Raw genomic sequence first — 12788 nt, forward strand, 5'->3', positions numbered from 1 at the left:
ATGTACAACGTTTCGACAAGGTTTTGTTATCATCATGTTGTACATTTGCTGTTATATTAAAGTTTTTCTTCATTACCCATTCAAGCCGTCTCCAGCCATTATTTGGGGCATTTCTTGTGCCATTGATATGGGTTAATGACATATAATGACATTTTTGCTGAAATGTAAGTTAATCATATAAATCGTAGCTAAAACAAAAACTAACTTTTAAATATTTAAAACCGATCCTGACTGAATGAATTTAATGTCACAGAAAAACTGAAATCCATAACGATTTAATTGTTTTGATTTTGTGATTATTACCCAGATTCTCAGCCATAATCTCAATAATATTTCACGATTCACGAAACAAGGTCAGCCTTAAGAAGCTTAAATTAGTCATAAGTTCATATAATAACTCAACAATCCAAAATAATCTTCATAAATGTAAAAAATAACTTTAAAAATATACTATGAATACTTTTTAACATTATAATCAGTAATATGGTTGAAACTAACAATAAAGAACAGTAGACTAAGTCATTGCTTACAAAATACATAAAAATACTTAGCTACTAACGTCCACACAGCTTATCAATACACGAAACCTGTATATACTCAAAATATCCAGGTATTAGGATGATATACGAGAATATTTGAAACATTATCTTTGGCTTTGATACCTAGGAATGAGCTAACTGGTAAGTTGGAATGACCTGGTTGGAAAAATTCCAGTGCTAACTATGCATTAAATTACTGAATATTATATGACCAAGAAACATTCACACCTCCACTATTCCAGAATACAAGATTCAAGCATTGTTCCTGTGGTAGTCGAAAGTTCAACTTTAGTGAATTGTTTCAGGCTATGTGTAACTTATTAGCCTAAATGTTATTGAATTAAGTTTTAATTACTTGAATTTTTATCCATAATATAACATTCTCGTTCAGTTAACTCTAGTTTCCAAATTTTAGGGAGGATAGGAATTTAATGTTATTTATGGTGTTAAACGTATTTTTTACACCAATGTTTCATAATGTTGTTTTGAATTCCATTCTGTTTGTTTGGGATTCACACAATGCACACAAGGGTAAGTTTGAATGTATGCAGTAGCCTTTATTCTTAAAATATAACATAATATGTATAATTGTATTCTATATTTTAGTTTCTTGAGAGTACACTCCCATATCCTTTACTTATATATATATCACTATCCCAAAATACCAGAAGCAATATCACAGTCTTTTTTAATTTTCAATATTCTTTTATCTTTCTTCACAACATAACGTATTATAGCTTTTAATGTGCCTTAATAAAGTATCGGGTTTATATAATGATAGAGGTAAACCACGCATTCAAAAAATATTAGCAATAACGTTTTTGAATGTAAAACACATTTTTATTTCCTTATTTTCGAGCTGAACTATTTAAAAACTTTCCTGCAATTCTCGACTAGAGTTATTTGATGATATACGAATGTCGTGGCTGCCATATTATATATTTCTCACGGAAAAATCTACACACTAGTTTTTCTTTCTTTTTTTACCTACAAGAAATTTTCTGTAATGTTTTGTTATGCACTTTTTTATGGTTAAGATTATTTTGAGTTTTTTGCTTCTAGAGATAGTAAAATATTTTTCCAAAGCTAACACATGTACTAATGTGTTCTAAAGGTGATGGCAAGTATATAGGTGAAGATGAGCATGGTTGACCCTCAAAATACATATATTTTTTGTAAAAAGTAAAAAGTAAATTTGACTGACTATAGAAGTGTTCTTGCCTAATTTGTCGAATAATGTGTAGGTTGACATTATTTCTTAAAACGGTTATATTAAAACTTTAAATATTGTCCTATGACTATTTTGGCTAACATTTAATTGAAATTTAATAAAACTACAGATCAATAGATGGTGAGGATGAAACACCGAGTATAATTGTAATCAGATGAGAAATGTTACGCGTGTTTTGTATAATTAGAAATGTTATAGGAATGAATTCTAGTCGTACATTCTGACCTAAAAGTGGGATATCTACATCATTCTGAATTTTTTTTTTATCTCCGCCCTTGTCTTCTTTACACAAATAGTCAGAGGCTGGTCAATAAAGTTCATGATTTACTTTTATTTTATGAATAAAGGTTATGTTATTCGCACACTTGTGTTCACTTGCCTTCTTCTTCTGTCTATTTTAATCTTATTTTGTGCAAGACACTTTCAGAACGTGAATTTTGCCATTACTTGATTGTTTTCTGTCAGCTATCACAATACTCGGATACCACGTATTATTTACCAAGTTGTATATTGGTACCGACCAGAAGTTTTGTTTATTGTTTAATTTATTTTGAAAGTGCTAAGAATCGATGCAGCACCCCATAAAATCAAGGACAAGAAGCGACGCAGTTTGAGATGGTCATGTTTTACTATATGGTGGAGTATACAAATAAACCAACAGCAGTGCCAACACCCGAGATTCAAAGAATATTGACCATCAGCTACACTACAGCATTGTTGCAAGACATTATAGCAAAGCCCCTTGGTTTCATATGTGACAACCGAGCTTTCCATGCTCACTTACCATTGTTGCACCAACAAGTTAACAAGAGTTGGATTCACAAAGGCACCAAGAGCAAGAGAAAAAGAGTCTTTGCTTCAATATTGGCTTATTTGGTCACTTGACTGTCCATATGTTGTTTTTGCAAGATAGGAATACCAGGCTAAGAGAACATTTGTGATAACTTAGAAACAGATTCAAGAAGGTAAACAAAGAGATATGACTTCAGCCAGTTTAAACTAATAGAGTCTGAGTGGAATTTGTTCACTATCCAAGGAAAGATCAACAGTCAGCTTCCATCTAATGTTATGGTAGTTGGTTTGAACAGTGGCCCCTCTGAGTGTAGGTGTTATACCAACACTGGTCTGTGACTACAGACATTCAGTTTTATATTTCCATCTATAATTATCACATCAGTGATAAAATAGGTAGAAATGACATATATAAGACGGATAGCTAGTCTTATAGACACTGTTATACCATATCCACGAATGAAAATCTATCTTTCATAGCACTTAATAGCTCTAGTCGAATAACGTTCTAACATATCTTAACATAGAGATATAAACTTAATGAATGGCCCAAGTAATTCGCTAACAATAATCACAGATATATATATATTACACATGTCTAAAAACAAACAACTTGCAGTCTTTCTTGGATTTCCAGGGATGATTCCAACATTGAAAATCGATCAGAAGTTCAAATACACGATAATAAAACATTTGAAGAGTATATGATGGTCTCCGATGGTGATTGTCAGAAAGAATGAAGCAACAATAAGGTTCTTAGCGGACTTTAGATGGGTAAATCCAGTAATATCCCTTTCTCTACCACATACAGATAAATATTTGGAAGCACTGGAAGGTGATTATCAATTAAATGCAGTAGACCTACCTTCTGTTTACTGGCAAGTTTACCTGAGTAATATATGCTTTAATGTATGCTTTAATCAAAGTACTGATGTTGGCTTATTCTAGTCAGGGATTTCCATTCATCCTGGATACTGATTCCAGTGACAGTAAATTTCGAGTGATTTTAGTACAGATATAGGATAGTACGTAGCATGCAATCACGTATACGAGTGGTATACTAACTGATCCTGGACGCTAATGCTGTATGGCAGAAAAGAAACTGCTTGCAATTGTAGGATTTGTCAAATGTTTCCGTCACTCTTTATATAGAAGTGAGTTCAACATTCGAGTGAATCGTGCATCGATGATATGGCTAATGAACTTTAAAGATCAAATAAGGTACGATTACATGTTGTATAATAATATTTCAAGAGGAAAATGTGGTTACAAAATACTGACTGGGTCTATAGTACATGAATACGAATGAATTATCTTGCTATCCTATGAGAACATGTTTGTTTGTTGAATATTGAGATCCTAGACTATGTGCAGCATTTAAAGCCATTGCAGCAGCAGTGAAATGCTTTAATGAAACACAAGAGTCCTGACAATTCTATGTTTCAATAGACACCACAATGGTCAGTTAGGATCTTCGTGAGGAGCAACTGTAGGACCAAAAAATAACTTGGGCACTATGTGCCATGCATTAAAGATAAAGTATGATAGTCACAAACTAGCAATTGTAGTACTGATGCTCGTAATTCTGGTTTTTGTATAACCAGTTATAAGTACAGAATAGTGCTGGACTTTTTTTATGAACCATTTAGATGCAATAGCCAATTTATTATGCAACTAATGGTCAATGGAGCTCTCAGACAGGAGATATTTCCTACAGTATTTTACTAATGCATGGATAGAAGGCACAAAAGATTGTCACACACACTGTTTCAAACTGGCAAGAGAGTTTATTGTGTAAAAACCTTGAGCAGTGGCTTAGGCATCTTATCATTTGTGCTTAAATGAAAAAATCTCATCACATCAGGGAAACTGGTAGATATTTCAAGGTTTTTTCTATTGAGAGAGTAACCCTAAATGTAACTGGTTTCAGATGTGTTGGTTAAACAATTGATATCAAGCTTTTAAATATCTGGAGAGATTCATAGAGATGGAAGAGCTTACTTCAATAGCCAGTTTTCTGCTGAGATGTTCAAATTGTTGGGTATGATGAAAAAGCACACTTCACCATATCATTCTCAATCTGATGGTGCAAACTTTCAAGCTTACGCTTACTTAGTTTGTGAATAATAATGAAATGGTTGGGATGAGTGCCTGAGAAACAGTTGACTGGTTGTTCTATAAAGCTCATGGTGTTTGTATGAGAGATTGATCTTATATATAGACTTCTAACCACAATAGATGTGCTGTAGTTTCCACAGTAATATGTGAAATAACTGCATTCTGTGGCATTTTATGTACAATAATTTGAGCCTCAGCAAATGGGTAAAGTGGTCATGCATCTAAAATGTCTGTTGACTTGCTTTGGCTATGATATGTGCCTGCAATCCGTAAGCAACTCAGTTCTAGTTGGATTGGTCCATGTCTTGTCTGTTAATAGCTTTATGAGATGAGCTATGAGTTACGGTGGTCTTGTGGTGTGCATTAAGAAGTTTAAACTCTACATCACTAATGGTGCCTTCAGAACTGGCTACGCCAGGAATCATTGCTGAAAGATTAGGTTAACGGATTACAAGAGCACTATGTCATATTATCTAGACTCAGCTGATGAGTAGCAATTAGAATGGTCAGTTGATTGAGAAATTAGTGGCAGAAGGAAATGGCATTATTTGTTTTCCGAGATAACGCATTTTCAGGACGTCATGTGATAAGCATTCGATTATCACATAGTTAAGACAGTTGTTTGTTTGAAATATCAACAGCTAAAAGGGTGTTGTGACCCTTAACTTTCTAAGCTATTAGCAATATTTGTTATGTGATATTGGTCTTGAGATATTGCTAATCTAGTAAGTATTGTATTGTCTGCTCTGCAAAAATTCCACCTTAACTAAACTAGATATCTTGATCAATTATTGTCAGACATCTCATAACTAGAACATAATATATTATCAGATAAGGTCCTATGAAAATTGTTGGTTGTTCCGCACTACTGATGATGTCTGGGAAACTGACAGAAAAATATTCTGAAAGGACTTTCTAATTCTTACTTTCTGGGTATTCAAGTTAAGTTTTTGTGGTGAATATTTATGAACATATGCCTTTATAAGGTTTTCGCAACTTTGTGAGATTGTGTGTGATGGTGCAGGTCTGTAACTGTCTTCCTGAAGAATGGTACAGGAACTGTGCTCTAATAAAACACGAAAAATTGACATTGTCTATTTAAACCAGGTAAATGTGTGCCTACTAGGTTAGTCTACGTGCATAAGTATGTATATTGTAGTTCACGTCGCAAAATGTGATACGAATTATTATAGCAGAAAGGGCCATTTAGGTTTACTTATGTACACGATTTCTTTTATTTTCATAGCATTGTTTGAGTCAATAACTCTTTAGAACACATGGGGAGTGTTGTTGCTTAAGTAAATTGGTATCGATACTTGTTTAGCTGCCAAATAGTGATGTAACATACTGCTGGTACACAGTTAATATGTGATATTGAACTACATGTGCGCACGCGTGTATAAATACATAGGTGTTTTTGTTACATATTTGTGATATAAATATATATATGAATTGTCTAAATATAAAAATGTATGATATAAGTACACACACACACATACGTATATATACATATATATATGTATGTATATACGCGTGCTAATTTTCACTAACAAAGCCTAAAAGTGTCTTAGAAGCTACATCAAAGCTGGGGGAAGATATTTTTTTGATATTGGCGAAGGAATATCTTGTAGTTAATACATTTGGGATATTTGTATATTATGTGACTTAATCTTCATAAAGTGAAATCACGATTACTTGTTCATTCAGAATGGTAGAAAACGTAGTGTACTGTTGTTTTTGAATGGTTTTGATTTAGACATTCATGATTTTTTTAACCATATACTACTTATAGAACTGGCTTATCACAGAGTGAGTTGACTTAAGAGTTTTCAATCTTAATTTTTGATATATAAAGCCACAATTCTTTACCATTGGTGATTATCTTGTTTCTGAACTGTAACCAGTAATAAAAGCCTGATGGCAATACTGCACTGCAGAAATGAAAGATGGATTGTTATTGGCCGAGCTGAAGGCTTTCAGCAAAGTACCAATGATAAGAAAGAAACACCTCGATCTATAGGCTGCTGAAGCTGCGGAAGAAGGCCACCGCAGCAAATTAGGAAAATAGCATTCAAAATAGCCACCACATGGAGATTGGACATGTCAGAGCCAGTGCATAGGTCTTCATTATCAATTACAGGACCGTGAACTTGTGCATTAGTAACACAATTATTGGAAATTGCGATCTTTTATTTAACTTTTTCATTTAGCCTGCTTACATTTAATTTAAAGTTTGGGTCTAGAAAGACCTTGAGATTAGAAACTACATTGTAGCAGCTGAACGAAATGCTAATTTCAAGAATAAGAATAGAAAGTATGCTTATTTAAATATATTCAGGTAATTTTTCTTAATTTCCATGCTGCATATAATTAATTCCATCAATATAAACTGGATGTGGGAAGATTGTAATCATGCACCAATTTACTTGCTTAGATGAAGGTCACAGCATAATGGTTGTTCCATAGGCTTGTATTTGCTAGGCACCGTTTCTGCGTTGTTTTCTCATAGAGTGAAGTCATACTAATTCTAAGAGCTGGTTCAGAGACTTGTAAAAGTTAATATCAGTTGGGGGTTTGTCTTCTTTGAATATGATTATTTTGAAGGATCGTTGACATATGTATTCTATGGGGTACTGCACTAATACTTTCATCTGACTTTAAAGTAAGGTATTGATACGATTTTGAATCTCTGTTGATCTCTGTTCTTGTCCTGTGTGGACTGTTTTGAATTCTCCTCTCTACCTCAACAGCCAGTTAGTTTTATACCGAAGTCAGAGGCTAGCCAGAGGAGTTCAAGCTTACATTCGTTGTAAGAATAGCTTATTTTATTTGTACACTTTGTGTTTATTTATTTTCTTCTGCTGTCGATATTCATTAAATTTTCAGCAGAACATTTCTGTAATCCATATTCTGTGGATACGTGATTTATATATGTTTATATGTTTATATATGTTAGACATCATTGTACATGAATACCATATGCGTATGAATTATATTAAACTGATGAGGAATCGAGTTATCAGAACAGCTAGTCAGAAATTCGTTAACTTTGTGGATTGACTCCAAAGTGATATCAGTACACTTGATTGACAAATAGAAACGAATTTTAAAGGTTTTCATCTGTTATTTTCTTTATTGAGCAGATATATTATTGGAAGTTAATTTTCTACATATATGCATTTATTAATTTGTTTCCTTTAGGTAACATCTGGGGAATTGTTACCAGAGGGGGGAGAGAGTTCCCAAGGTAAGCCCTTGCAATGTGAGAGCAGCTTTGGTCCATAAAACCGAAGACAAGTTTTCAAACTTAAACATGACTTCTCAGAGATATGTACCGCGTGTTCACTTCTCTTAAAAACCCAGCCTGATGTCAGTTTTTTTCTAAAAAAATTTGTGTGACTGAAGTATTATATACAAGTTTAATACAGGAGTAGTTGACCTACTATAAAGCTTATAACTCTTCTTTATTTCATAAAACTTATAACTGACTTCCTAACACGTTTCTTCGGTTCTTAATTCCTTAATGGGTTTTGAAAAAGTAGCATATCATTGGATTACCCAATACTTGGCTTAAATATGTCTTCAAGAGTTTTGATCTTTCCCCTTAAGATGGTGGTCTTCCTCTTAATTATGGAATCCTGTTCTTGCACAGTAAGTTGATGACACTTGTTAATTCTTATGCATTTATGACATAATAAACCACTCTTGTGAAACCATAGAGCAATATCGGATATAACTGTAGAAGAATTAGCCATCAGACTCTGACCTATAAATAAACCAGTGTATCTGTGTTATAAAGTTTTCATGATTCATATTTGTCATCGATATGTATACAAAATATCGTCATTCCACATTAACCCTATCCGGACCAGAGAACATCTTTCAGGTGTCAAGTGTATATCCCTATGTGAGATAGCGATTTATACTTTTATTTTGTTATGATTTTGTTTACCATTCATTTATTATTCTTTCTATCATTTAGTTCAACTATGAATTCTTAGTTACAGTAAAATACTGACTCACCTTCTATCTAGAGCAAGTTGATTTTCAGTATGTATGTATTATGAAACGTACACAAGCTTCCCCTAGTGGTGACGTACAGATATTAATGTTGTGAAAGAATATTAGATTTATGATTTCATTTAATTACAAGAGATGTAAACTCGTGATTTAACCACTAAATAAAAAGCCTTCTTTTATCTTGAAAACGAGCTAGTTCACGAGATACAGTTAAAAAAGAATTATTGCTCGATGTTGTTCTTGATCTTTAGAAGTGGTTTAATTTTGAAACACTGTGTTATTTTCTAGTGAATTAGGTTTTTTATTTTTCTGGTTCTTTTTCCTAATTTCTTAGATAGTTATTGAAATTACTCACATTGATATTTATGTTGTATTGTTTATTAACATTTGTACCTAGTCCTGTCCAGACACGGGGTCATATCAACAACTACTGATAAAGGTCAACTTTGAAAAAAGTTAAAAGTAAAGTTTAAATACTATTGAATAATGCAGATTATAAAGTGAATAAAGTGGTATTAAAACTAATTTCTGGTTTCATGAAAAAGTGATTAGATGTACCTTTTGCAGAGAACAACAGTGGACTCTACTGGAAAGATTAGAAGACTTATGATTTGTTTAATGTCTCTTTAGATATTCTTTTAGTTCCTGTAAATGTTCTCGCAATAAATCACATTTGTTTCAAAGCTATGTTAATTTATTCTGTAACAAGATAAGTCTATTTAGGCTTAAAGAGCATGGTAAGGAAAGACTAAATGTTCTGATAACTTAAATCCTTATCTATTGAATATTATTGTTAAGTTAGCAGTACTGAAACAACGTAAATGAATAAAAAAGTTCATATAATTTATTGAAAAGAAAATACATTTATTAGATACAAAGTGATCTGTACCAAGAATATTGTTAGCAAAAATATTATTACCTATTCTGACTTTAAGTCATTTCGAAAGATGAACTCCTTGATTACGAATACACTTTACTCAGTTTCTGCTGTGTTTTTATTTAAGTGGTGAATACTGTAATCAGCAAAATAACGTAACAAAAGAAATATCAATGAAGTTGAAACTGATTCAGTGATTATATCAAATGGAAGTATCATACAAGAATAGAAAACAATTGAAATTATATGATGAAAGGAAGTATTATTTATTTTGTTTCTTCAAAACATTACATCTCAGCAAAACTTTGGAAATTTCATGACATTAACAGAAAGTAAACTAAATTTAATTGTATTATTTTTAAACCAAAGCTAGCATTTACACACCAATGTACTAAGTTAACTCTTATAAACGTGATAGGGTTTATTATCCTAGTTCTCTTCACGGGGTTAATACTTATTCTCCACGATATATAGATCAGAAATTTTATTGAAACAATGTATGACCTCAAAAGTAATACAATTTATATCTTTTGCAGGTTCTCTGTATCCTACGCACACCACTTTACTATTTGAGAAGTAGTAGTCTGAAACTCACGATTATTTGCTAACCCTTGACATTCCACTAGTAGCAGAAATTGTTCCATTACGGCTTTGTCTGATAAATGACCCAGAATCCAATTCTGCTGCTTAGAACACATACTTTATATTTATAATGTTTTTGCCAGTTCCAATTGACAGACATTATCTGCAGATCATTTTTGTCCAACTTTTGAAAAATGTTTTACAGATCATTTTAGAAGTTCCTTATTTTTAGACTCACCAGTAATTTTAACACACACAATCTTATGATGGCATTTGTTGAAGTGCTTCAATGTATTGATGCTTTTCTATAAGTGGACAGTTTAGAATTCAAAGTGTTCACTTCAAAGCTTCCATAGACAGCAATCATACTCATATGAACATGTTAATGTTCACACAACACTAAAAGGAAGACGCCCCTCCCCAATGGTATATCGGTATGTCTGTGGACTCGATATAAACCGGGTTTCGATACACGTGGTGGGCAGAGCACAGATAGCCCATTATGTAGCTTCGTGCTTAAACTACAAACAAACAAATAAATTATTGTTAAGACAGATATTGAGAAACTGGCCTCATGGAAACCCACAATAAGTGAGATTATTAAATGGAACATTTGGAATTATGATATAAATGAAGCACTCAGACAATCCACATGAAAACATTTACTAAGGTGGTTTTATAAACTATTATCATTTAAATTTATCTTTTTTTGTATGGCTCGAATCAGACTCAGCTCATCTTGCTTTCGGATTATAACTGCGCTCTATTAACAATAATAATTACTAGTTGATCATAGGCCAGATGTGGCCTAGAGGTTAGAATGCTTGACTGTAGATTGAAGTTTTATATGTGTTGCCACTAAATACGTTCCATATTTTCAGCTATGGCCATGCTGTAAAAATTTCAGTTAATCCCATTATTTGGTTTTAAAAGTCTGACAATGCTCTTATGGGGGGAGTGCTGCTGGTTGGCCTCCCTCACTCAGACCAGTAGTTAGAAATTAAGGAAGATTTTACTTGAATCCTAGTAGTCCCTCACTTGGCCATTTAGCCCATGTATGCATTAGGTGCTTTCAGATAGAAAACTGTAATTCCTTGGACAACAGGTATTATTCCTGTCAAACCAGAAAAAAAATTACTATACTTATGAACAAAAAATGCCTTTTTTTGAAGTAAATAGCTCTAATATGTTTACCTGTGTGACATCATCAAAGCTTTTGTTTCTAGTACTGCTCATTTACTGGACCATCACACTTTGATCATAACATTGGAAAGCAAATACCCTTCTGGAGAAAGCTTCTGCAAGACCTGTCAAAAATCACATCAATGATGCTCATCTTCAGTGTTACATGCAACTCATCCCAATATTAACAACTTTAGTCCTACAACTCTTGACCCTCCTATCTTTCGACTCATTCTTTATTTAAAATTATTTCAATGGCACTTATAAAATCAAACTTAGATTATTAAGCTCATGAAACAATATCAAATTTTAAGTCATATTTATTTTTATATCAAACATTCAAGATATTTTTAAGAGAATTGGAATTTTTATTTCTATTTTCTATTTCTTTGTATTATTTTATCTCAACTAGTATACTCGTTGTCATACAATAGTGATATTTGTTACTTATTGAGTTATTCCGAAGTGGAATTATTTTATATTTCTACCCGATTATGGAACTTATTACTTCATTACAAAAACTCTATTTCTGCCAACATAGTTGTGTCAGTAACATGTTTAAAGGCAATTTCCGCTTTTTTTTTCCAACTTTCCTCATTGTCCTTTTGAACTGTTTATCCGAAGTCAATTTCCTAATCCGATGCTGGGAATTGCCCACATAATTACTTAAAACAGTCACCGTCTTTATCTAAGGCCTTTACAAACTGTTTCATCAAGCCCAGGTTTATGTGAAGGCAATAGGACTTTCTTTGTGTCATCCAAACTTTCACGTTCAATGTTTTTCGACCCTGGTATCTGGCTGAGTCTTTGTGGCCATTGTTTCTTTATCCAGTGCTGATTTCGTGCTCTGCTGTCCATTTACACAAAAAACATGGAAACTTTGCATAACTGGATTGTTGAACCAACAACATACAAAGAACTTTTAGGTCTCCATAAAGTACCCAACCATGTTCTTTGTATTTGACTTTATTAAGAAGTTCGAGATTTTTGTACGTTCCCTTCAAGTGAACCGAATGAGCAATAGGATGCATATATGTTACCATATATGTGAAGGAGAACACCTTTTAGTCTTTTTTTGGAGAAATCAATGAACAATCGCCACTCACTTGGTTCATAGACTGCAGCTCCTAGCATCGGTGTTAATTCAATAAACCATTGAATCTTTTTGCCGAAAGTACGGTATAAGCTCTTTCTGTACCAATAAAATGATGTCCCTGGAGAAAGTAAGTTCTGAGCCCGAAGTCTGGACCCCCAAATCTCTGAAGAATCCTTTGGAAGGCCCAAATCATTAAGTTCACCTTGTGTGCAAAGTTGTGGTTCACCAGACGTTTCAGGTTGAAAACGATCCCAATCATCGTTTTTATTGACATCAGATGAAACTGTATCAAGAGTCTCCATTGGAGTAGGTACAGGTACATCAGGTCCATGAGCAACAGGTCTTATGCAG

This window comes from Limulus polyphemus, unplaced genomic scaffold (genome assembly GCF_000517525.1).
Source record: "Limulus polyphemus unplaced genomic scaffold, Limulus_polyphemus-2.1.2 Scaffold15, whole genome shotgun sequence".
NCBI classification, from domain to species: Eukaryota; Metazoa; Arthropoda; class Merostomata; order Xiphosura; family Limulidae; genus Limulus; species Limulus polyphemus.